The 24,421-nt window shown below is 43.4% G+C and overlaps 1 non-coding gene across 1 annotated transcript; it reads left to right on the top strand.

Annotated features, from left to right (window-relative positions):
- The first annotated feature begins 9,033 nt into the window (after window positions 1–9,033).
- Window positions 9,034–9,165, top strand: LOC120094509 (small nucleolar RNA SNORA17). Its single transcript, XR_015628346.1, has one exon. It is a non-coding gene; the product is annotated as a small nucleolar RNA SNORA17 (small nucleolar RNA).
- Window positions 9,166–24,421: the final 15,256 nt, after the last annotated feature.

The following is a 24,421-nucleotide window of genomic DNA, read 5'->3' as shown; positions in this document are numbered from 1 at the left end:
AATATTACATCAAGCCTTTCAGATACATAGCGAATGGATCACTTACCTCCAAAACAGATTTAAATGCATATAAAATCATTGGTAGAATTTCATGTAAAATTGGACTTCTTATTTGAGGATTGTGCTATATCCGCCCTGTGTTGTAGTCAGTGGTGTCCAAATGGAAGATTTCACACGTAGTTTGCTAAGGAGGTTGTGCTTGTTAGGGAAGCTGAACTGACAGATCGCAGAGCAGGCTTCCTGCATTCCCTGCTCAACTCATTCAGGAAGATTCCAGGCTGACCTACAGGCTGTTCCAGGAGGTCACTGGAGGTGGGGACGTGGGGACTGGCTGAATCATGGTCCCAAGGGAAGTGCTTATTTATTGTCTAATCCAACTTAAGTGCTACCTCTGCCCATTGCTACTACTGAGGATACGCCAATGACATCCCCAACCCTAACACATGGCAGCTTCTTGATGCTCAATACCAGTTTCAAGACAGGCCATGGGATCTGCAGTTTCCATCACTCTTGTGTTCATATACATTTCACCCTGCATCAGACTTACAGGACAGCCTTAATTTTGAAAACCTATTTACCTGTGCTACTGCTGACCTCAGTCTCCCTTCAGATTCTCCTCCCTGCCTAACTTCTGATCATCTACATGACTTTAGCAGCACTAACCACCACACTGTCCTTCCTGGATCTAGAGTCTCTGCCGTCCAAACCTGGCTTTAATTCTCGGTGTGCATTTTGGGTGAACTCCAGAGCTCCATCTACGTCACACATTCACATTTACATTTTACACTCTTTAGATGCTAATTCCTTAACAGAACCCTTTTAGGTATCAAGGCTGAGATTAAGAAACAGCCTACCATGAGATTCCCCCAGGACCCTTAGGAAAAAAGGTCATTTCAAACAAAGGCCAGCATGCTAGTTTCTGTGGTGATTCTACCTCTGGGTCAGTGATCGCCTTGGGAAGCAGTGTGGTTTCTGTGGAACCTCTAAAGTCATAGGAAAGGAGGGCTTCTGGGATCTCATCCTCCACTGGAAGTGGCTAGGCACTCAGAGATCTGGCTGCCCACATATTGCTGGGAAGTTTCTCCCAGGCAGGGCTATACTGGATGAAACTGTCTGGAGGCTTCAGCGTGGGTGCAAGAGTAGCTCTGGGGACACAAACAAGCAAAGCTAATCCAATGGCTTTTTCACCATGCCAATGGAGTATCCTAGACTCCAGTCAGTGGCTCAGTTCACCAGAGTGCAACCAAGAATGTGGCCCTCACTGAGGTCATTTGTATATAATCACTAAGTGGCCACTTGAACATTTGTTGAAAATGTGCACGTGCCAGGCATCACACCGCATTCTGAAAATAAAGACAGGAAAGAAATACGTCTTGTCCTCACGAAACCTAGAGCTTGGTGAGTGAAACTGCCAAAAAAGACATGGTTACAATAAGTTATGGTAAGAGGTGGACCACAGGGAGCAGGGTAGGAGCAAGAGGAGTGAAGAAGGAACTTGAGAACATACAGGAGGGGAAGCAGGGAGAAGCGCAGACCCCTCCCAGATCCCCTATATAACCATTCATAACCTTCTAATAAAGCACACAAGGCTGACCAGACTAAGGACTGGTAATCCATCTTCCTTTTAGCATTGCTAAGTCCTTGGACCAGCCTCTTTGTGACTAGCTTGCGAGCAGTGATGCATGAATGCAGGGGGTAGACTGTTGGGTGGTTTCTATAGCACATTCATTTGGAGAGAAGCAAGCTCAGCAAAGCATACTTGCTCCAAGGTAAATGGGTTTCCCTATCCAAAAGTGAGAAGAGGGCCATGCTGAGAGCTTTAAATTTAGGGCATTATACCCAAATAATGAATAGAAGTGAGAATAGAAGCCTGCTTTGGAACTAATCTACTCTCAGATTCTCAGGTACTGGAGGCTGAGGAAGACAAGAAAATGAGAAATCAATCTCAAGCAACTGCAAACTTGATAAAGCAGATGATGTTCAAAAGATATTAGTGGTTGGGGGGTGTGGCTATAGCAACTATCCCATTGGAATCCCACAGGAAGCCAATTTAGCAAATTGACCCTCTCAGCTTCTTGGTCCAACATCCTTACTTTGCCATATCCCTGAACCTCTGTTATGGTCTTTATTCAACCCTAACTTCCACCTCCCACACCAAAAATATCACCTTAATTCTCACTTAAAAAATGTCTGCAAAGTGCCTACTGTTGGCCCGGTGAGACACTGGTGGAACTTAGGATGCTACTCTGACATGGTAAGCAAGGAGCTGACCGTTCTCTATTCACTGGGTACCAGTCTAGCATTCTAGGGAACCGTTCCTCAACAGTCATTTAGATGATAAATGGGCAGGAAGTAACTGGACTGTCTCTTGTTGGCTAGGGGCCAAGCGTTCATGTGCCAGCTAGAGCTTTCTAGAGACATTTCTTAAGAACAGGAATGCTGCAGATTTTAGTTCTGAATAGGGATATCCAACACTTTGACATCATGGTACAACACAGTCATCTACAAATGTGCTAGGAAGAACTTATATCCATCCTGGGATAGATGTGGCCCATGAGCCATAGGCCAACCACCCCTAGTAGACCACCCCTACTAATTAAATATATTCAGTCTACATATGAGACAAATGGGTTCAACCACTATAGAAGACATTATAAATAAACAGACGGGTAGAGTAGAACCCACTCTGCTTCTCCTATTAAAATTTATGTGATCTGTGAGCCCTGCCTCTCCCCTAGATATGAACCCCTGCTCCAGAGGGGAGGCTAAAGCAGAGAAAGTCCTTTTACTCACCAGTGTGATGCTTAGGGCTGTGAACTATGAAACATAGCAGAGATGTCAGAGGCCTTTCTAAACCTAAACCAGAGAAGCCTGTTCAAGCAAGAGTCCATCAGCAGCTGAGCATCACCTTCCTTCCCCTCTTCCCCCTTCCCTCTCCCTCCTTCCCCTCTTCCTCCTTCCCTTCTTCCCCCTTCCCCTCTTCCCCCCTCCCCTTTTCCCCCTGCCCTCATCCCCCTTACCCTCTTCCCCCCTGCCCTCATCCCCCTTACCCTCTTCCCCCTTACCCTCTTCCTCCTTCCCCTCTTCCCCCTTGCCCTCTTCCCCCTTGCCCTCTTCCCCTTGCCCTCTTCCTCCTTCCCCTCTTCCTCCTTCACCTCTTCCCCCTTCCCCTCTTCCCCCTTCCCCTCTTCCCCCTTCCCCTCTTCCCCCTTCCCCTCTTCCCCCTTCCCCTCTTCCTCCTTCCCCTCTTCCTCCTTCCCCTCTTCCCCTTTCCCCTCTTCCCCTTCCCCTCTTCCCCCTTGCCCTCTTCCTCCTTACCCTCTTCCTCCTTACCCTCTTACTCCTTACCCTCTTACTCCTTACCCTCTTCCTCCTTACCCTCTTCCCACCTCTTCTCCCTTCCCCTCTTCCCCCTTGCCCTCTTCCCCCTTACCCTCTTCCTCATTTCCCTCTTCCTCCTTCCCCTCTTCCCCCTTGCCCTCTTCCTCCTTTCCCTCTTCCTCCTTACCCTTTTCCTCCTTACCCTCTTCCTCCTTTCCCTCTTCCTCCCTCTTCTCCCTTCCCCTCTTCCCCCTTGCCCTCTTCCCCCCTACCCTCTTCTTCCTTCCCCTCTTCCTCCTTCCCCTCTTCCCCCTTCCCCTCTTCCCCTTGCCCTCTTCCTCCTTCCCCTCTGCCCCTGCTCCTTCTCTTCCTTCTCCTCTTCCTCTGTTATATTTCTCTATTGTTTTCTCCCCTTCACCGTTGCTTTCAGTCGCTTCAGTCCAGCCAGAGGCTGCTCTTGTACCCATCATTACTCTAGCAGCGGCAGCATCTTTGTTTGATTTTGATTCCTGAGAATAACTTAATTCATTTATTTTCATCGTTTTTATTTTCCTTCCATCTTTCTTGGCCCCCTCTCTATCCTCCCTTTCCTTGCCCGTCCTCTTTTCTTTTCTGCCTTCTTTCTTCCCCTCGTTCTTTTCATCTCCTCCCTCCCTTCCCTGTCTCCCTATTTCTCCTCCCTCTCCCTCAGGACATTTTTGCTCAATTACCAAGACTACATTTTCCTCTCAGCCCATTTCTTGGTGTCCTCACTTCTTTGTTATTGTTTTGGAAGCCTATGAGTTCAGTTTCTCTCTGTGTCTCTCTGCCTCACAGGGCTGAACACACAGCTGGTGTTCAACAAATGCTCCCTGTATCAGAATAGGATTTGTGCTTGTCTGGGTCAACACATGTGCCCACTGCCCACTGACCCATATGACCCTCTGACCCAGGTAGACAGATACTGTAATACAGCTAATAACTACAGAAAATTTAGGTACTGCATATGGTTCTAAGAACTAAGCCTGAGGCAATGACCTCATTCCTTAAAACAATTCTATACAGTAGGTGTGGCTATCAGTCTCATTTTCAGGAAGAGTACACAAACCCAAAAAGGAAAACTAATGTATCCCAAATCAACTAAGAGGTAGTGCCAGGATTTGAACCTAGGACATTTGTCATCAGTCTTAACCCTTGCACTACACTAAAAATTATTATAATTGTATATACAATTTATACAAGTAAAAAAATCCACACAAAATGCATGATTAAGTTAAGAGTTTTTAAATTTTATAATAGAAGTAGTCACACAATTCTTTGCAAATAAGTGACTGTTTTCTATGCAACCCACCACCATCACCACCAGGGGGACTTAGTCTTTTTTTTCCCAGTTTCCTTTGCAACAAGGTCTAAAGCTACCACATCTAGCTCTAATCAACATCTAAAAAACAAACAAACAACAACAGCAAACCAAACGAACAAAGCTCTGATTCTGTAAAACTATAAATTAACAAATATTTTAAATGTCTATGAAATATTTTTTTTGCAAGCCTCTTAGTTGCAAAGATGAATTTAAACTTTTTTCTTCACCTACACTTAAAGTTGATTTTGAGGGCAGTGTACGAACAGAGACATTGATTTATTCTCCTAGTTGGGCAAATTTGAAACAAAAAGGAATTGCAAATATTATTAAATTACTATAGGGTATTGTTGTATCAATCCAGAGCATTCAATCCAGAGTACCCTAGGCTCCTTTATTCCTCAGTACGAAGGATTTTTCCTTGACCCCATTCTCCCTCCACCTGGGAAGGCAGAGAAATCTTGGCAAGTGGCACTAAAATCCCATTTTATTCTTCTTGAAGTCAGATGTGTCCTCTTTGTTCTCGGAGGCGCTGCTCAGTGCCTGCAATTCTTAACAACCCTTCCTCCCAGGATGCTTAGCGGCATGTGAAGAGGTTGCCAAGAATTCAAAACCAGCGCAGGTCGGTCAGTCGTAATGGATGATAGTTGAGTGAGAAGCTGCTAAAATTGCACCAAAGCACCCAATTTCACATAGTTGAAATGGGAACAGGGGAACAGAGGTGAAATGTAAGCTTTGAAAGGAATGTTAACTGCTATCATTAAGGAAAGATACAAAAAAAGAAGAGTATCTACTGTCAGTAAAAATATGGATATGATCACTGGGATACAGGGTAAGAAGCCAGATGGGAAAACAATGGGACAGAAAACAACAGGGCAGACAATCTGAAGCCCCTGTCTAATAAACACAGCTGGGATGCAGCTGACGTTGAGAAGATGGGAAGGTTACCTTTTCAAACTCACGAAGAAAATCTGCTAACGGTAAACGTGAAACTGAATATTCAGTGAATGGACGTTCTCAAGCCGAGAGGTAAGCACTGCTGTTTATTCCCAGCAGCTCACAGGATTTAGCATTCAAGAGAAATTGAAAAAGCCAACAGCTGCCCGGGGAAGAGATGTACAGACACTCTCGGGAGCACACTGGAGAGAGAAAGGAGAAAGGTGCAAACTGCAACCAGAACGCCCTGGAAGGGACAGTCATCAGAAATGTTGGTGCTTGTAGTCTTCTCGTGCACAAACGAAGCCTCGTGGTCCTATTTCAGTGGCAGTATGCCTTTTACGTATTTTATGTCTAGATGCATTCGTGACACAAATCAAAGAGTCAAAGCCCTTCTTTGCTGAAAGAAATTCCACTATATTATCTCAGAGGTAGAAAAACAGCAAAGCGAATAGGTTTTCACTCCTTTATGTGAGCCAATTTAGCTATTAAGATGTTAAGTGAAATGCATAATCTAAGGACTTCATCTAGGGCCTGGGGAGAGAGCTCAGCCGGTAGAGCGGCTCCCTTGCAAGCATGAAGACCGGAGTTCAATCCCCGGAACCCATAAAACAGAGGCCAAGTGTGATTGGTGAACACTTGGAACCCCAGAGCTGGGAAACAGAGATAGATGGCTATCTAATGTCCCTAGATGTGCCCACTTAGATCATATGATGTGTTCCAGGCTAAGGAGAGACCCTGTCTCAAAATTTAAAAGGTGGATGTCCCCCGAGGAACTGTACCCAAGGTTGTTTTTTGACCTCTACGTGGGCACCAAGCTTCAAACCATTCACGTGTTCTGTCATAGTGATAACCACTGGATTAACTAAAGAGATCAGGTTGTCTAAAGGCACCTATCATCTTTAAAAAATAATCTCACATGCAGCTCCATATAGTAACTTTACACGATAACTTTATGAGCTCATCAACTCTTTCCTTACGAACCAAAATCAAGAAACAGCAGAATTATGAGTGCTTTCTTAGGTGGCAACCCCTTTTTATTTTGCATAGCAAACATTTATGGAGCGGCCACTATCTACCAAATCCTATTGTAAGCCCCAGAATGGAATTTAGAGAGGAACGAAATGCGGTCCTCCTCGTAGATTGAGAACCAGCAAAAATTAAAATACTCAGGGTTTTGAACAAGTCTGCAGGAGGGAGGTAAGGAAGTGTCTGGGGCTAGAAGAACTAATTTAATCAGTGCCACTTTGCTGAGTTTAAATGGTCTGCCATGTTCTGCAGGCTTCATGCTGTGCAGTTATGATCCCCTAAAACCATGCACACCAGCTAACTGACAGAAACACTTTCCCTGAGATGCTGAGCTGGGAGCTGGACCCAGCAATATGAGCCAAAATCTCATGGCCTTAACCACTAAGGACCATCCTCTGTGGGGATGAAGAAGAAATGATTCAAATAGAAAAGCTGAATGCGCTAAAGGCATTGACAGCGTTCGGGCCTTAGATAGCATTTCAGCTCTTGCTTCCCTGGGTTCCGTGGCCATAAAAGCTCATCCCTCTTGTAAACATTTCTTCCAAATACTGTGTTTTGCAAAGTTTACTCTCCCCAATCTCAGAAGTGCCCACAGAAATCTCCCTTATAATAAACACTCTATAGGTCTCAATAGAATGACACTAGACCCACATGCACGGATATTATATCCTGGCTTGGATGACATAACGAAGTCCCCTGCTCTTGGGACAGTGAAAGGATGGTCACTGACTGCATTGTAAATGCACTACCTTTTTAGCATGCTCTTTTGTTCTTTAATGTGACATACTAAGCAGATAAACTTATAGCTACTCTCTTTTAGTTTTAGTAGTCTTGAAGTTTATGGAGAATTCAGAAAAAACAATGGCCATTCACCCAGATGCTGACCACCTGCCAATCACTCAAAACAAACAAACAAACAAACAAACAAACAAAGTTACATTTAGTGTTTGCTAGGCCTGTTGGAAGTTTTGGGCAGAGACAAAACTGAGAAAGGTCTTGGTCCTCCAATAGCTACAGTGAAGGGTTGATCTCAGAGACAAATTAAGAGACAGTTAACATTAGGTCAGATCCAAAATAAAAGAAGGAATCACAGTGGGCCCAGTGACTTGATAGGAACAGTGGCCTGAATGCAAGCAAAACAGTCATAGGACAAAACAGCAGCCTACAGATTGATAAAAGATCTTCACAAACATCAGACAGAGGGCTGATATCCAAAAATCTATGTAGAACTCAAAGACGTTAGACACTGACAAACCAAATAACTTAATTTTAAAATGGGGTACAGAACTAAACAGAGAATTCTCAACAGAGGACTATCTAATGGCAGAGAAACACTTAAAGAAAAGGTCAATGTGCTTAGTCATCATGGAAATGCAAATCAAAACAACTCTGAGATTCTACACTACCCCCAATCAGAATGACTAAGATCAAAAACCTCAAGTGACAGCACATGGTGACAAGGATGTAGAGCTAGGGGAGCACTTCTTTATTGCTGGTAGGAGTGCAAACTTATATAATCAATCAATTTGGTGATTTCTAGGAAAACTGGGCATAGTTCTACCTCAAGACTCAGCTATACCACTCCTGGGCATATATCCAGATGTTCCACAATGCCTATAAACTAATACATAAATCTTGTTTTAAACACCATTGAGATGGACAAGCACAGGAGATGCTGAGGCGCTCTATACAGGGTACCTCACAGAGAGAAGGAAAGGGAGTAGAACAGATACCACTAAACACAGGGGTATGTCTCAGGTCAAGGCTGGTAGTTCTCATCATTACAGACAAGTGACATTATTCTACAAACTACACAAAACAATTAGTCATCTAATTAGGGAAAAACGCTAAATTTCTTCTTCAATACCTTATCACAAAATAAACATCAAAAAGAATCAGAAAGTTAACACTGTGTGTGTTGGAACACACTTTTTGTTTGTTTGGTTGGTTGTTTTTTGGGGTTTTTTTCTGGAGCTGGGGACCGAACCCAGGGCCTCTACCACTGAGCTAAATCCTCAACCTGGAACACACTTTTAATCCCAGCACTTGGGCAGTTGAGACAAGAGGATTTAGTCCAGCATGAGCTGCAGAGTTCAGACAAATCTGTGTTACAGGGTGAGACCCTGTCTCAAAAATGCATAGTAGTAATAACAAGTAAAAATTAAGTATAAAAAATAGATTAAATGTTTTTATATGCATCTTAATATAGGATTTTTAAATGCACTGCTAAGCAGAGAGATAGACACATCATAAGGAATAAAATAGGAAAAGTACCAGAGGTATTGAAAATTTCTCTATATCATTTTATTCAAATATAGAATCCCCTTAATTAACAGACAAGGGAAGGGTCTGGATAAAACTCATCTTAATGTGGAGATTGCTATCTTCATATAAAGAAGTAATTTAGACCTTCCCTGAGAGGTGTGGCAGGTGTGGCTGCTCTGTCCTGTGCATCAGTAGGTGGCAGAGAGGAAAGAGGCCATATCTACCCTCAGCGTTCTCTGTCCTGTGAGCATCTTAATGATTAGTAGCCTAGCACTCCCTGAAAAAAGTGAGCCTGAGATGGCCCCCAGTCTAGTGCCGGGGGGGGGGGGTCCAGACAGGGAGATAGCCTGAAATAACCAGTGCAAATCCACGAATACCTAGACAGTCTCCCAGGGTAAGGAGTGAGCCAGACACAAGATGAACCCTATCTGGGGCTTTGAGGTGCAACAGGAGCCAGCCAGAGACTAGAAGAACCCACCTGGGACCACCACTGGAGCTCCAGGCAGTGGAGCCCAAGACAAATGACTCCCACATGGGGCCTTGAGGGTGGGCCTTGGAGAGGAGTGAGCCTGACCATGAGTCAGCTACCATGGGAATTGAGTTGACCACCAGTCTGGTGCCTCGCAGGTCTGGAGAAAGACTATGCTAGAGATGACCCCGGCCTGTGCCATAATACACAAGTGGGGCATAGCACTCACTCCAGGGACCACTCCTGAGATTACCCCAGAAACTCAGAGAATTCATTTACCACTAAGAATAGCAAGTAAGTGGTGGAGAAATGGAAGAGAAAGAAAAACAGAAGGAGGTGAGCACAATGAAGAGAGGCAGAACTGGAGACTCGAAGGTAGTAAGGAACAGCCTGATATGAGTGGTCAGTCATACAACCTTGGACCATGGTGGGATCCTTTGGCCTGTTTGACATTGGAGGCTGTATCTGGGCTGTGGCCCTGCACTAGCAGGGGTCTCTTACCACCAAAGCCCTGCGGATGTCCCTAGTCTTGGCTGCGGCCCAGGGACATATTGGTGTCTGAGGAATGAGCAGAATGACCCTCACCCCTCACCTGTGAATAGGGAGAGCTGGCCTTGGAGGCTGTGCGAGCAGGTGAGCTGACCCTGCCCCTACTCAGCTGCAGTTCTCAGGAAAGCGCCCCATACATCACCCAGGAAGCACAGTAGAGCTGGCCCTAGTTGGGAGAGTTATGGGTGAACCAGTTGGAGGGGATGAGCATGGGAGAGCTGGCCCTACCACTTGTCTTCCATACAGTGGCATGGACGAGGAAGAGATATCCGCCTCCCCCCTTGCCCCTTGCCACCTGAAGCAAGAAGGAGACTTGGCTCTGGGGTCATGAGAGGAGGAGAGTGGGCCCTTGCCTGGGCAGTGCAGTAGAGACGACTTGTTGGGGGACTGGTTGAGCTGACCCAGAGGACATGAGCATGGGAGATCTGGTCCTGCTTCTTCTCTGCTGTGTGGTAGCACAGAGAAGGGAGAGATGCCCTCTCCTCTCTTTGCCCTCACCACCTGCAGCTGCTGCCCCCACCCACAGGGCCCCGGCATGGCATGACAACAGGAGAGTTGTCCCTGCCCCCCACCTGCAGCAGCGCTTGGAAGAGCAGGTCGTGCATCTCAGCTGGGCAGCACAGTAGGGCTAGCCCTGGGCGTGAGGATTGCAGGTGAGCCTACCATAAGGGCGTGAGCATGGGAGAGCTGACCCTGACTCTTGTCTGCTGCTGTGGCACAGAGGAGTGAGAGATGCCCTCCTCCCTTCCCTAGGCCCTCACCACCTATGGCAGGCAGCAGGTAACAGGCAGGAGACTGGACCTGGGATTACAAAGGGGGAGAACTGGCCACGGCCTCACCAGCTGCAACACTCAAGAGGGTGGCCTTGCACTTCACTTGGGCAGCAGGGTCCAGCTGTTCTGGTTGCAAGGTGAGCTAGGCCTGAGGGCCCAGGGCCGGAGAGCTGGCTCTGCCTCTTACTAGCGGCATCACTGGATGGGCCAGCCAGGGCTGGAAGGAGAGCTGGCCCTGGCAGTATGGGTGCGGGAGAGCTGGCAGGCTGACCAACTCAGATACCTCTCAAGATCAGATCTAGAGCTTTGAGTTGGCCTACCCCAACATCTACCCCATCGATGAACCACTGGAGTGTGTGAAGGGGCTGGGCCTGCAGATCCAAAGCTACAGGATTTCCATGACATAGGGTAATAACAGGATATCCAAGAAAAGTCCATTTGAGGTTCCAGTTTGGATAGTGTAGCAGAAACCAGAGGCTTTGTACCAGACTCACTGAAATAAGCATTTGCAAACAGGAAAGTGTGGACCAAAGGATATACTGTGGGACATACTGCAGCTTCCACAAGATATTTTTTCCTTTATTGGGGGATGGGGTGTTATAAAGGTTGGGGGGTGTGAGGGGAGGGGGAAGTGAATGGGATTAGGTGTGAAATTCACAAAGAACCAATAAAAAGATTTTTAGAAAGATGTAATTTTGGAATAATCCAAAAAAGATCAATGTCCAATTTAAAAGAAAGATTGAGAAAAGCAATGCAAAAGGGATAATTTTCAAAAGTACCCAGATGAACACATAAAGAACTTCAAATTTTTCTTAGAAACCAATATATATATATATATGTATATATGTGTATATATATGTATATATATATTATAATGATTAACATTATTCTACTTATCAAAGATCTCACAGTTTTTAAAGGTTGTGTTATAAAATCTGCTTTAATGTAATTCTTCTGAAGGGCAACTGGCAGCCATCGCCACCTATTGGTGGTGAATGGGAGTGACTTGCTCTTGTTCTGAACCTTGGTTTGTGGCTTTTCCCTGAGACCTGAAGTACAACGGGTGTGTGTTTCTCGTGCACGTGCATGTGTCTGTCTATCTGTCTTTCTGTCTCTGTGTGTGCTTGCCTGTCTGAATATATGTCTGTGTCTGTGTGTGTGTGTGCACATGTGTGTGCACATGTGTGTGCACATGTGTGTGCACATGTGTGTGCCTGCCTGCCTGTCTGTCTTGTTTGTGTCTGTGTATATCTGTGTCTGTGTGCCTGTGTGTGCACATTAACACTCACTTTGACTTAATACATCTGTTGAAAGAAATTATAATTAAGAAATAGCATCAAATGAGAACATTCGTCTGCTATCAACAGAAAAATCTGTTCAGGACACAAATTCAGTCAGAATCATTCATTAATTTAGTGATGGATAAAAATATTAAGGAAAAAAATCCTCACTTTGGTGATCTAAAAAGTGATGGAAAGGGGTGACCAAGGTCTGTCTGCATCGTAAGTCCTGTTCTTGTTTTTAAAGTCTGGGATTACAGATGTCAAAGGCCAAACGAAAACAGAATTAGATGCATTTGCATTTTTCCTTTGTGTATGTGTATACTTTATGTTTTTCATATTTTTCTGCAGTAAATACCTACTGCTTTTCACATTAGAAAAGAAGATGCTTTAAAATTTGACAGGAATTACAAAGTTGAAAAAGGAAGAATCTGCAAAATTTCTGTGTTCTTTTGGTTGTGTGACTGTCAGAGGCATAGAATCAAGTCCACAGTGCTGGCAGCTGTGCGGGGACACAGCATCACACTGGAGCTGTTCGGGGACACAACATCACACTAGAATTGTGTGGGAAACATTTTCACACTGGAGCTGTGCGGGGAATGCAGTCACACTGGAGCCCCAACAGCTTCCCCTTTTGCTTTCACCTTTGAAGGCCCTAGAATCCTATGCCTATGTTTCTTGTATATCGGATCTGCCTCTGTGGAACTAATCCTCCCAACTCCTGCTTGCCTTTAATTTCCATTTCAAAACCCATTTCCTCTAGAAAGGCCTCCTCAAACTTCTCTAATACACGACACTTTTCCACTAGCAAAATCTGTAATCTGTGAAAAGGCATTCAACCTCCCAGGAGCTCTGAGTCTGCATGCCTCCACAGGGTTGTGATGCCTGCATAGCGCTTGGTACCTGGGTAGGGCACAGTAAGGAAGCAATGACTTTTTCTTTGAGTCTGTCCCATAATACCCTGGCTCGAGGAGACATTAGTAGTTACGTATTTTTTAAGTGAAGGAGAGTTTAAACAAAATAGACTTTTTAAAGAAAAAAAAATGAAGGTATCTTTTCTAAATCTAAGTGAAGGGGAGTGTGGCCTCTCTTCCGTGCTCCTTGTTTTAAAAGTCCCTGGTTCACAAAGTCTCTTCAGGGCCTGCATATTTTCAAATTTTGCTCCGGAGAGGGCTGCCTTTGATTGATTGCTTAGTTTATCATAGTTTGGTGAGGGAACTTCTCGGAAGACCTCTTGCTTTGATTTCCTGTTAAAATTTTACATCAAGCCATTAGCTTGTTTGAAAGATCTTTGAAATAGAAACTATGTGGTTATAAGGCTTAACTCCTTGTAAACCAATTGTTTCTGGGGTCTGAAAACCTTGTTTGGCTCAGTTTTAAGTGAATGGTAAAATATGCAGATGAATACAGGGAAAGGAGTCACACAGGCAGTTTTAAATAATGAACTAACTACTTGCTCTGGAAAGCTGAGTAGAGCCCAGGTTATGAACAGGTTGTCCGTCCATGTTAATATGCAATGTGTGAATTATTACTTACAGCAGGGGAAGAACATGCCAGGCCCCTCTGCCACTGCTATTGAAATATTTAGAAGTTTTATTGAAGAAACTCTTGGGAACCGTGGGAAATACACAGCATATTGTCATGGTGAGCACCCTGAATTGTCAGTTTTTTAACTGAGATGTGGGCTGGTGGTCAGGTGTGCCCCCCAATTCTCGGTCTACAAGTCACATTTGAGTCCAGCCTGCAAGTACATCTTGGTCCTCTGAACCTTTGTGACCCAAAACAAGTATGCTTAGAGGCAAACAAGATAGGAGTTTAGTCTAAAATGCAGGATGCTCTCAGCTGCCTATGTCTTAGACACAGATTAGCTGTTCTAAACAATTAGTTAAGGAGCAATCCAATCCCTGGTGACAATTAGGACGGTTGAGACATCCTGATGACAGCTGTGCTGACAGCAAAGAGCAAAACTACCCCACACGGAATCAAGACCCGTGGTCCTTCTGATTCACAGGCAGCCCCTACTGCCACCACATATGGATTTCGAAAGGACTGAAAAATGACCCAGAGGAACCCCTGCTGCAGAGTGGGACATGAAGGCATGATTTCCTATAATCCGAGCAGAGATCCCGGTGCTTCTGAGGCTCAAACTAGCAAGGCGACGTGGCATGTCCTTCTCCTACAACACGGTAAACTTTAAAAGAACGTCCAAGTGCTGAACACCCCGGCCCTCTATGTCTAGAAGAACATCTTTGAGAAAATGCTACATTTAGGGAATCCAGAAGCCCCCAGATGCCAACAAACCACCGACTGTCTTGCTACCCCTCGGAGACAGGAAACTCTCCCATGATACATGTAGTGAAGAGAGAGTTGTCTGACTGGAAGGTTTTTGTATATTTACGTAGGGTTATTTTCCAATTCCTCTATCAAATCAAGAAGCCTTCGAGTGTGCTCTTAGCCAGCTCCTTAACATACGGGTGGGGTGGGGGGGAGGACACACTTCTTCAAACAGCATTCTGAGGACTGCGCTCACACCTCACAACCCCTCTTCCCTGTGAGAAAAAGAAAAGTGGGACTGGGGGAGCTGGGTTTCTGTTTCCTCTCTTCTTTTTAGATCTTCGGGTTACAGGGTATTAAAAATAAACCTAGGAGACAATGCAGCGAGTTTTCGGAGAAGCTGGGAAAGACACCGTAAAACAAGGGACTGCAATCAGCAAAGGGCGGTAGCAGCTGAACACATTAGACCGGTCCTAACAAAGCCGGTCCTGTCCCGCCCCTCCTGGGTCTGTTAGATCGAAGGGATGTCACACAATACAATCCAAACACGTTCTCTGTCCATATTGGGTTAAGAAAATACAGTGCCTGTCCTTGTCTCCAAATGACGGACATCCACAGACGGAAGGTGGGGGAATCTGACTTCCATACAGTTCACCACCCCAGTTCCGTGCAAAAAGCCCTCCAAACCACATGCCAGCTCTGGCCTGGGTACTGAAGAAACCTCCTGTTCCTTCATGTGCCTTTACTGTTAGGGAACGGAAAACCCTGGGAACGTATATCTCGTCTTGCCTTTGTTGTTCAAGGACAGAGATTTGTCCGTTAAGTGGGTATTGTTCTCTTTAATGTGGAGTACCTTCTATTCTGGCTTTCCAAATAGCCTTAGACGTTACTGAAGCAGCACGAAATCTGGCTCAGTGAAAATAGCCGTCGACATCTGTGGTACACGCTTTAAGTTGTACATCTTAGTTCAGCAGCCTACCCATGAAAATTCAACTTCGCGCCGGGAACGTTCGCTTTGACTCCCTCGTTGACTGTATGTATGGAAAAGTTTTTGTTCACATAACCATGGTGTGGAAACAGAAAATCAAAGGGGGACCAAGTTTGATTTTCTAGGAAAAAGTCCATACACACTTATAAAAAGAGAATTTGAAAGTAGACACCCTTGCTTAATTCTAGGTTCAGATGAAACCCATCAGATCCTCTGGTTCTCATTCATTATTTTGAAAGTATAGACAAATTCTCTCTGCGTTTAGCAGATGTTCCATGAGGAACTCATTTCCAATATATGATATTAAATGTATGCAATCGTCCCAGCAATAAGGGTTCTTTCTTAGAATCGGGAATGTAAGAGGTTTTTCTGTAACAGTGCTTGACTTGCTTTTAGCATGTATATACTTCTGTAGAAAATAACAATTTTTCAATATTTAAACATTAGACTTAGCATCTTATATCTGCTATTAAACGCTATTAAAATCTTACTAAAGAGTTCTAGAATTAGATCATATATTTTTAGAAATTCGAAATTAATTTAAGTAGAGTTGATAAGTTTATACTTTTTAGTGGTTTTAAAATCTGTACATAGAAATGATGATTCTAATTAATTTTATATCACATATGATATTTATCTACTTATACATAAGAAATATTTTTAAAATCATTTTTGGTTAGGGTTAAAATATTTTTATATCAAAATGAAACTTTCTTTAGAAGTTAAGTTGGTTGTCATAACTACCATGGGTAGATAGATCACCATAAATAACATTTTACTTCTAACAAGCTGTTAAAACTCATAGAAAATAGCATGCACAGTGATTAATGACCAAAATATTAAAGAAATTATGATTGAGCAATCAATACTTGGGTTTTCTACAGGTATTCAATGATTGGGGACAGCCTCCCAATCTGTGTGATATGTAAGTAAAGATTAAAAATGAGTAAAATCAGGCAGAGAAAGTAAGATCCTACTTGTGTGCATGAGGTTATATCTTTAAAAAGTTAAGAGATAAAACGGACTCCTTGAAAGTTCAAATTTGTACAGATTTTTTTAATTTCCTACAAAAAAATTTCAGGAAAAAAAATTAATTCTAACTGAAATTGCAACAGCCCTACCACTTCTTTAATCCCAAACCTTTATTTCTGTCACCTGTATAAACATACTTGAGATAGCTAAGAATACAAGTATCCAACCGACTTTTAATTACTTCGCTATTTTCATCAGTGCTGTCCGCCAGTCGGTTTTTAATGTAAATATTTTACATGTACAGTGAGAAAGAGCCTGAGAAGATTCCTTCTCTGTAACTGGAGCAGGACTGGCGAATCCGGGCCTTGGAGCGCCACCCCATGGCAGACCTAGTAAAGCACACCATGGTTCCTTAGTCCCCGTGTACCAGCTTTATTCTCTGGGCCCTTTTAAAACATCCATTCCCAACAACTTCATTTTCTGCACGAGCGGTTGAGTGGTTGCTGACTTCAGAGATCCGTTTGAATCATTCCTTCTATGACATAAGGAACTGCCTCTCTCTCTCCCCCCAGAAAGAGCAAAAATGTGTGGAGATTTGAGTAAATGAGTCCTACCACAACAAAGAATGCCTTGTGAGCTGAGCCAAGGCTCCAAAGTACTAGGGAAATTATCAGCTACAATAACCATCAAGACTATTCATAATGTTTTCTGTATCGTCACTTTGCCAGGAATCATAAGTTTGAGCAACTGCCAAGAGGAATAAACAAAAATAAATACAATTAACGTCTCTTAGATGTCAAATCAGAATTTGCATGTGTGGGCCATTACGTTTAGAAGAAAGGAGGAACTCTAGAGAGTGGGATGGAAATTGGAACAAACGCACATAAAATGCACTGCGAAATGGCAATTAAAATCCTTCGTGGATTAAAGACAGATTTTTTTTGCTCGGGAGTTTGGGGTTTGTTGTTTTTGTTTTTACAGAAGCACATTTCCCCTCGCCTCCCAACAGATCCCAATTATACAGAGCAAAAATGCCATTTTTACCTTCCCAGTGGCCCCTCAAAGCTATTTTTAGGTTACATGGAATGATGTCACTGAAATTGTACCTGTCACTTCCGTATCCACCACTTCAGAATGGGCATGTTTTCATAAAATTAACTCTACGGCTGCTTGCACTAAAAAAAAAGTAATGTTTCAAATTTCAGTATTAGTAAATTCTACACACACACACACACACACACACACACACACACACGTGCCCTCCAAAAGGGAAAGCCGTAGGCAAACGTAACCAGCCTTGGACTGGGCTCTCCACAAAAGGAACTCCGGGACAAGAAGATTCAGAATCTGGGCCAATGTTTCAGAACCTTCTCGTCCCCTTCCTTGCTGGCAAAACGTCTTTCAGCCGCCTTAACAGACGGCTTTGGGGGGGTGTAGAGTGGGGGTGAGAAGCGGCAGCAGCATCGATTGGAGGAAGAGACACAGTTCTGTGAAAAAAGTTCAAGTAGAGCGGAACTTCCCAGGGAAAACATTGGAACCATGCACAGAGCAATCATTAAGCGGCTCCCGTCCTCCCGCCCAGTCCTCCTCCTGTGACCACCATCTAGGGACTGCAGCCGTCCTCTCCTCTGTTGGGGCTTCTTATCTTCAGGATAGCACTGATAGCACAGCCTGTGGGTGAGCGGACCTGCTAATGCTCTCTCCTGACAATGAAGGAATGTTCCTGAGTTTTAAAGATGGACAAGGAAAACGTTTCATGTAAAGATGCTATGTTTTTATGGGATGACTCAGCAATGGATGGACACACACAGCGATACACACACACACACACACACACACACACACACACACGCATGCACAGACAAGTGAACAGCCTATCAAAAGAAAAGACAGTATAAAACAAATGGACATCTTCTTAAGACTTCATAGTCCATCTTAACCTTACTATAGTTTCACGAGTTATAGACTACAGCAAATAGAATACACATCATGAAACAAAAACATCTTCTTAATACTTCATAGTCCAGCTTAACATCGGTATATTTTCACAAAGTACAGAATGCAGAAAAGATGACGCTTTCGTAAAACACTTATTGCATGAATAATAAACAACACTGAGTAAGAATTTCAACGCAGCTGTACTTCCAAAGCCCCCGCTGCCCTTTCATTACCCTACCACCCTTCTCTCCTTGCCCTCTGTGATATTCATTTCCCTTTTAAAATAGCAATTTCACCATCTATGTGAATATGAAATGAATGATTTCACATGATCCTATCAGCTGACCTTTAGAAGAAGTCCATTTTCCTGACGCTGGAAATTTCAGAGAGGCCATGAGCATCCACTTCTCTCTCCTAGCCAAGATTCAAGTTTCCCAGGATACACAGCCCCTCCCCAAGTAAGCTCCTAAGTCTTCCTAATTCCACCTTGTTAAACTGTGGATGGCAGGGTGTGTGCGTGTGCATTCGTGAGTGCGTGCTTTCATGCATGTGTGCGTGTGTGTGTGTGTGTGTGTGTGAGTGTGTGCGTGTTTGAGTGTGTGCATGTGTGTGTTAAGGTAACCAGGGCCTCTAGTTCTGAGCCTGGGCAGCTATTGAGTAGCTGGGCAGCTCTGATGAGTGACTTCAAGACTTGAGGCCCATCATCCGGTTACCTAGAAACAAGGCTCCAGTCCAAGCTAATTCTGAAAGCTAGAATCATGACCTAAGGCTGTGTTTTTGAGCAAGTAACCCTGGGATAGGCATCCTACTCCACTGGACCATGTACTCACGACTATAATACAGCTTTAGCTTAGTTTCCAGGATCTTGATCTACAGAAGAAAACGAAGCTATGGTAACAGAGGGCTCACTAGCAGGAACTCCTGAAGACCTGCAATTGACAACTGTCAACGGCCACATTGGCTGAAAGTAATAAGTGCTTGGGGTTTTAGCCAGCAGGGACCAGTGTCTCCATGCTGGATGGTGGTGACAGAGGCTGGCTTCCCAAGGCAGGCGGCAGGACACCAAGTTTCCTCCCCTTTATGAAGAAGGTGAGCGTGGAAACCAGTGTAGGGAGAAGAATAACTGTAAGAAGAACTGCCAGTCACTTTGACAGGTCAGCCCAGAAAACATGGATTCCTCCAGGTAATGTGCTGAGCCTTCTTATGAAAGATAGTCTTGTTTGTGACTGTTACCAAATAGGAATAGTGGCTTAAATAAGAAATATCCCCTGCAGACTCCTGGACTTGAGCTTTTGGTCCCCAATTGGTGGTGCTGTTTGGGGAGCATATAGAACATTTAGAATGTATAGTTTTGCTGGAGGAAATGCATCCCTGAAAGGAGGGCTTTGGTCCCTGGAACCCATGCAGAAAGGTTAGTGGGTCCACAAAATTCACTGACCAGAAAATCTAGGTAGTCTGTGAGCTCAGAGTTCAGAGGGAGAGCATGGCTCAAAAAATAAGGTGGAGAATGGGAGACATTCAACCTCTGACCTCCAGATGCACACCCCACACACACACACACACAGATTCATATACTATACACATATACTCACAAACATACATAAACACACACACACACACACACACACACACACACACACACAACTAAAGAAAGAAAAACCTATGGTTCAATGGAGAAATCTAATGTCTTCCTGTTACATTTTAGTGCATTTGGGGGTTGGGTAGGTGTGTGTGTGTGTGTGTGTTCATGTGTGGGGTGCACATGTTAGGTACATGTACACATATGTGCCTATGTGTGTGGGTGGTAAACAGTGTTATTCCTTGGGCACTGCCCACCCTGGTCTGTTTTTTAGATAGACCTTTCATGTGGCCTGAACTTGCTAAGTAGGTAGGCTGGCTTCTGGGCAAGCCCAGTGACCTGCTGCCTCAGCCTCCTCTGTCTTGGTATGATCAGTGCATGCCACCTTTTGACTTAGGTTCTGGGGACTGAGTTCAGGGCCTAATGCTTACACAGCAAGCACTTTACCAACTGAACCATCTCCCCAGCCCGCCAATGCCTTTTCTAAATTGAGAACCAGCTGGTGAGACAACAAAGCCCACTCTGATCCAGGGCCACTGGGTCTTTATAAGGCTCTGCCTCCACAGATATTCTTGCCTTACAAAATCTAACAGCGTGAATAAACTTGTTTTTAAAGAAACTGTCAAGATTCCGGTGGCTCGTAAGAAATGTATTATGAGTTATTCTAATACTCTGAATCACTTCTCCTCTGAGGGGAACTAAAAGCCAACAGATTTGTAGAATTTTAAAACAAATATAACAAATGTCCCCATTACATACAGTGAGCAACAAAGTTTTACGGTGATAGACACATACACACAGATGGATTTTAAGATGATATGTAAATTCTAGGATAATTAAGGAATAATTTACATGCAACTAAAGTGTTGGTTGTAACTGTAAAAAGCAACACAAACAGGTAATGTGATTTTATAGAGAACTAAGTATTTGCTCCCTATAGATTTTTATGTAATAAAGAATTTTTCCAGATTCTCATAGACTGCTTGACAATGATAACAAATAGAATTATTAGTAAAGTTATCCTCTAAGATGGGGCTGTTTTAATATACTGTTGCCTTGCATTTAGAACCTTAAATCGCACATGTGATATCTGAATAATGGAGAGTCAGTTTCCCATTACAATGACATAAAATGCTACCAAATGGTAGGAGCAGAAAGGGAGAAAGGAAGTCTACAGAAATACAGTGGTATACACTTCTTTACGAGGCTTTGTACGCTTCTATACGGACCACAAAAGAGGAACAAACTATTGTATTTTGATTGGTCATTTAGTGTCTAAAAACAAAAGTCATCACCAAACATTTTCATTTCTTTCTTTGTGTTTTTAAATGTTCTATGTTCTATAGCATATATTAATTACACATAATAGGTTTCCTTATGACATCATATGTATAACGTATTTCTATTGTATTCATTCCATTACTGTCCCCTATTGTCCTCACACTGTTCCCCTATTCCCTACTAGCCAAGCTCCTACTTTCACATCTTCTTTCAAATTAAGAATGTTGTTTGCCAACAATTCATTTACTTTTCAACTTATGCAATTTTACTAAATTTTGTCATAAAAAAGTTTTGCCCTGTGGAAACAAATGTCTCCATCATTTTTCAGACTAACTTGATACAGTAATACTGACACTTCGAACTTTTTCTGAGCAATCGTTTTTAACTTTTGAAACATCAAACTCAGTTCCCCTCTCTCGAGCAACCATGCTTTGAGAAATGCCTAAATATTCTGTATTTCCAAATCCCTGAACAGAAATATTTTTAAGTCTTCATTATTTATAAAACTTTTCCAGAAAGCAAAATGGCAAGAGAAAAAAAGAAAAGAAAAAGAAGAATGCGTTCTGAAATAAACAATGCTTATTTACAAAAATGAACTGAACTTTTTAAAATCTAATTTTAGCCAGTAAAAACACAGTAGAACGTGATGACGTTTATGGAGCAGAACCATGCTGTTCTGAGATAACATGATCGTTGCTAAGCAGGAATCTGTCAAGCCCAAGAAACGATGTAAGTTTCACAATTCCTTTATTCCCATCCAGGGAGTTGCAAATCTACTTCCTGTTGTTTTTATAAAATACACTATTTGGAAGCCTGCAAAAGGTGACATTATTGAAAAATCAGTGCTTAAGTTAGCTGTGAAATTGCCTGTTGGCATTCGGGGTCTGGCTCTGTGGTGGATGAAATGTGAGTTGCGAACTTCGGTGCTAAATAATTCCATTGCACAGGCACTAATTTACAGAGGCACGTTTTGCTTAAAGCCGGAAAGCAAATCTAACTAATAAAGAAAATTCACCCGTGAACAACACTCCTTCCCGAGATCTGTGATCGGTTTGCTCCGCAGCTCCTCTCATTTGGGCTGGTTGAATATCAAAGTCCAACAGCTCTCCCAGGAGCACAGGTTCTCGAGAGGTTCTGCACATCTCTGTGATCCACCAGAGGGATGCTTGTGCCCCTGCCCCAGGGCATCTTTCAACAAAAGTATCAGATTTGCCTGTAATTCTGAAGTAAATGTTTTCTTGGTCTGCCACCTTGATTTTATTAAAGGTGCCGGGTACAAAACATGAACAAAAGTTGAAAAATTCTCATAGAGGTTTTAAATTTATAACCACCAATCATTTTTAGCCTTTTGTCAATTGTTTGCACATGGCACAGATCTCAAATTAATCAGTTAAACGGGATGCCACAGATGTGTTCAAGTACTTAGCTTCTTTTTTAAACTGTAACACTTCGAATCCTATTGTAGCCAAGGCAGCTGGATTCAGGACTCTTACATTTTAAGGAGCACTTTGCCTTGCTTGCTCTGGTTAGTATCAAGCCTTTTCAAATAATATAATTTGAATATTTAAGAAAAAAATTCAGTCGATGTCAGCCTCGGTGGTTTAACAATCTCTTCTTAAAGATTCTTTTTCCAGAAACCAGCAGGCCAGCGACTAATTTTATTAAATCTGTATTGACTTTCCAGGCTTCTGCAATAGAGAGGCTATCTGAGACTTGCTTCACAGTTTTGTTATCTTAAATAATATTTGCACAATTTAGGGAAAAAAACTAGTCTAAAATTAAAAATTAAAACAATTTGAGGGCCACATGTGCAATGTATGCACAAATGATATATACACACTGGTTCATGATTTCAGAACTTAGGCATACGGAACTACTGCCACCAACACCCCCAAGTTTTTCTGAAAGGGAATGTTCCTTGGAGACAGAATTACTTGGCAGAGCCCTACTTCTTCACTGCATAGAGTCCGAGCTGCTGAGCTAAGTGCAAATTTTAATTAAGTGTCAGGAGCAGCCCAGTCCCCGTGTGACGCACTCCTGGCCTGCTGATGGGTGGAAGGAGCAAAACAACTGTCTTTCGAGGGGGCTGAGTTGTGTGTGGTCCCTTCCACGTTTTCTGTCATCCCGTTTGGGAACCAGTTCAGGATCTGTTTCTGTTGGCACTTTCCTCCTGTTGTGAACGTACTCGTCCGTGTCTCAAATGCTCTGTGGGTCGGAAACTGAAACGCTGGTCACTTGAGCCTGAGGCTGTGATGGACAGTTCTCGACCATCAGCTTCAGCATGGTGAGGAGATTCCTCAAAAAGGACAAGACAGACACATTCTCAAAAGCAGAAGAAATAGTGCCAGCCCAGGGCTAGCCTTGGTTTATTAAATGTCTGCCCTTTCCTCTCCTTTCCTCTCCCTTTCTTTCCTTTCCTTTTCACTTCTTCTTTTCTTTTTTTCTACAAATGTCCAAGAGTGCTTTATCTCTAGTTGGGGACAGTGATGAAGAAGCCATGCCCTGCTGGGTCCACAACTTGAAAGCTGAGATGAGACACACAGCTTTCCAGGGGTCATTAGATGAACTCAAAGCAAGGTAGTAGTTGTAAATGCTCCACGGACGGCTTCCCTTGGAAACTGCTTCTCGATATCCATCCTTGGGGTAAAGACATTTTAGGGTTTCATTTTCTCCCTCTTCACACTGAGTCTACAAACACGCAGTAACATGGACACGGTCCCTGCTATTAAATAAACTCATATTTGTACGTAAGTGCTTCTTCAGCCATTAAGAAAAAAAATGAAACTGTGTATGACCTCTGTCCATTTACATATTCCTAATACATTTAACATGCATCTTATGTCCAGTAACTTCTTTTATATTCTATAGTTCATTGTATGATCAGTCTGTCTCTCAGGGTCAGATCAATCCCACCTACTTGTTGCCCCATGGTTTTGTGAAGACATTTGCTCATGGACTTGTTGTGTGCACAGTAACTTGCACTCAACAGTAGCACCGTTCCTCGTGTTTTCAAGAACTAGCAATGGTGACAAGAGAGACCAAAATCCTCAGTCACAGAATACTACATCAGGAGTTGGTCCTGGTATGTTCATGTGTATAAAATTTTGCACTTGTTGAAATTAACCGTTCAACCTAACACCCTGAAGCTACACAGCCGTTCTCACTGGCCACATCTGCAAGCATTTTTTTCTTCCAAATTTCAGCCCCATTAATGAAGACATGACTGTTACCCTGTGACCCTTCAGCTCACCTCAAATCCTAGGAGACCTGCTGCTTCTTTTCCCCACCAACCCCATAGCTCCCACCAACCAACCCTTTGCATCTCTTATCTTAGTCCTCACCATTTCAAGGAAGCCTGCCCCCTCCTTCAGATTCAGGACTGAAAATGAAGCGTAAATCTTACGGGCTAATAAGCACGGCAGTTACTT

Source organism: Rattus norvegicus, chromosome 8 (assembly GCF_021556685.1).
Source record: "Rattus norvegicus strain SHRSP/BbbUtx chromosome 8, alternate assembly SHRSP_T2T, whole genome shotgun sequence".
NCBI classification, from domain to species: Eukaryota; Metazoa; Chordata; class Mammalia; order Rodentia; family Muridae; genus Rattus; species Rattus norvegicus.
Note: the sequence above shows the minus strand (reverse complement) of the source record. Positions and strands in the feature narration are given on the sequence as shown.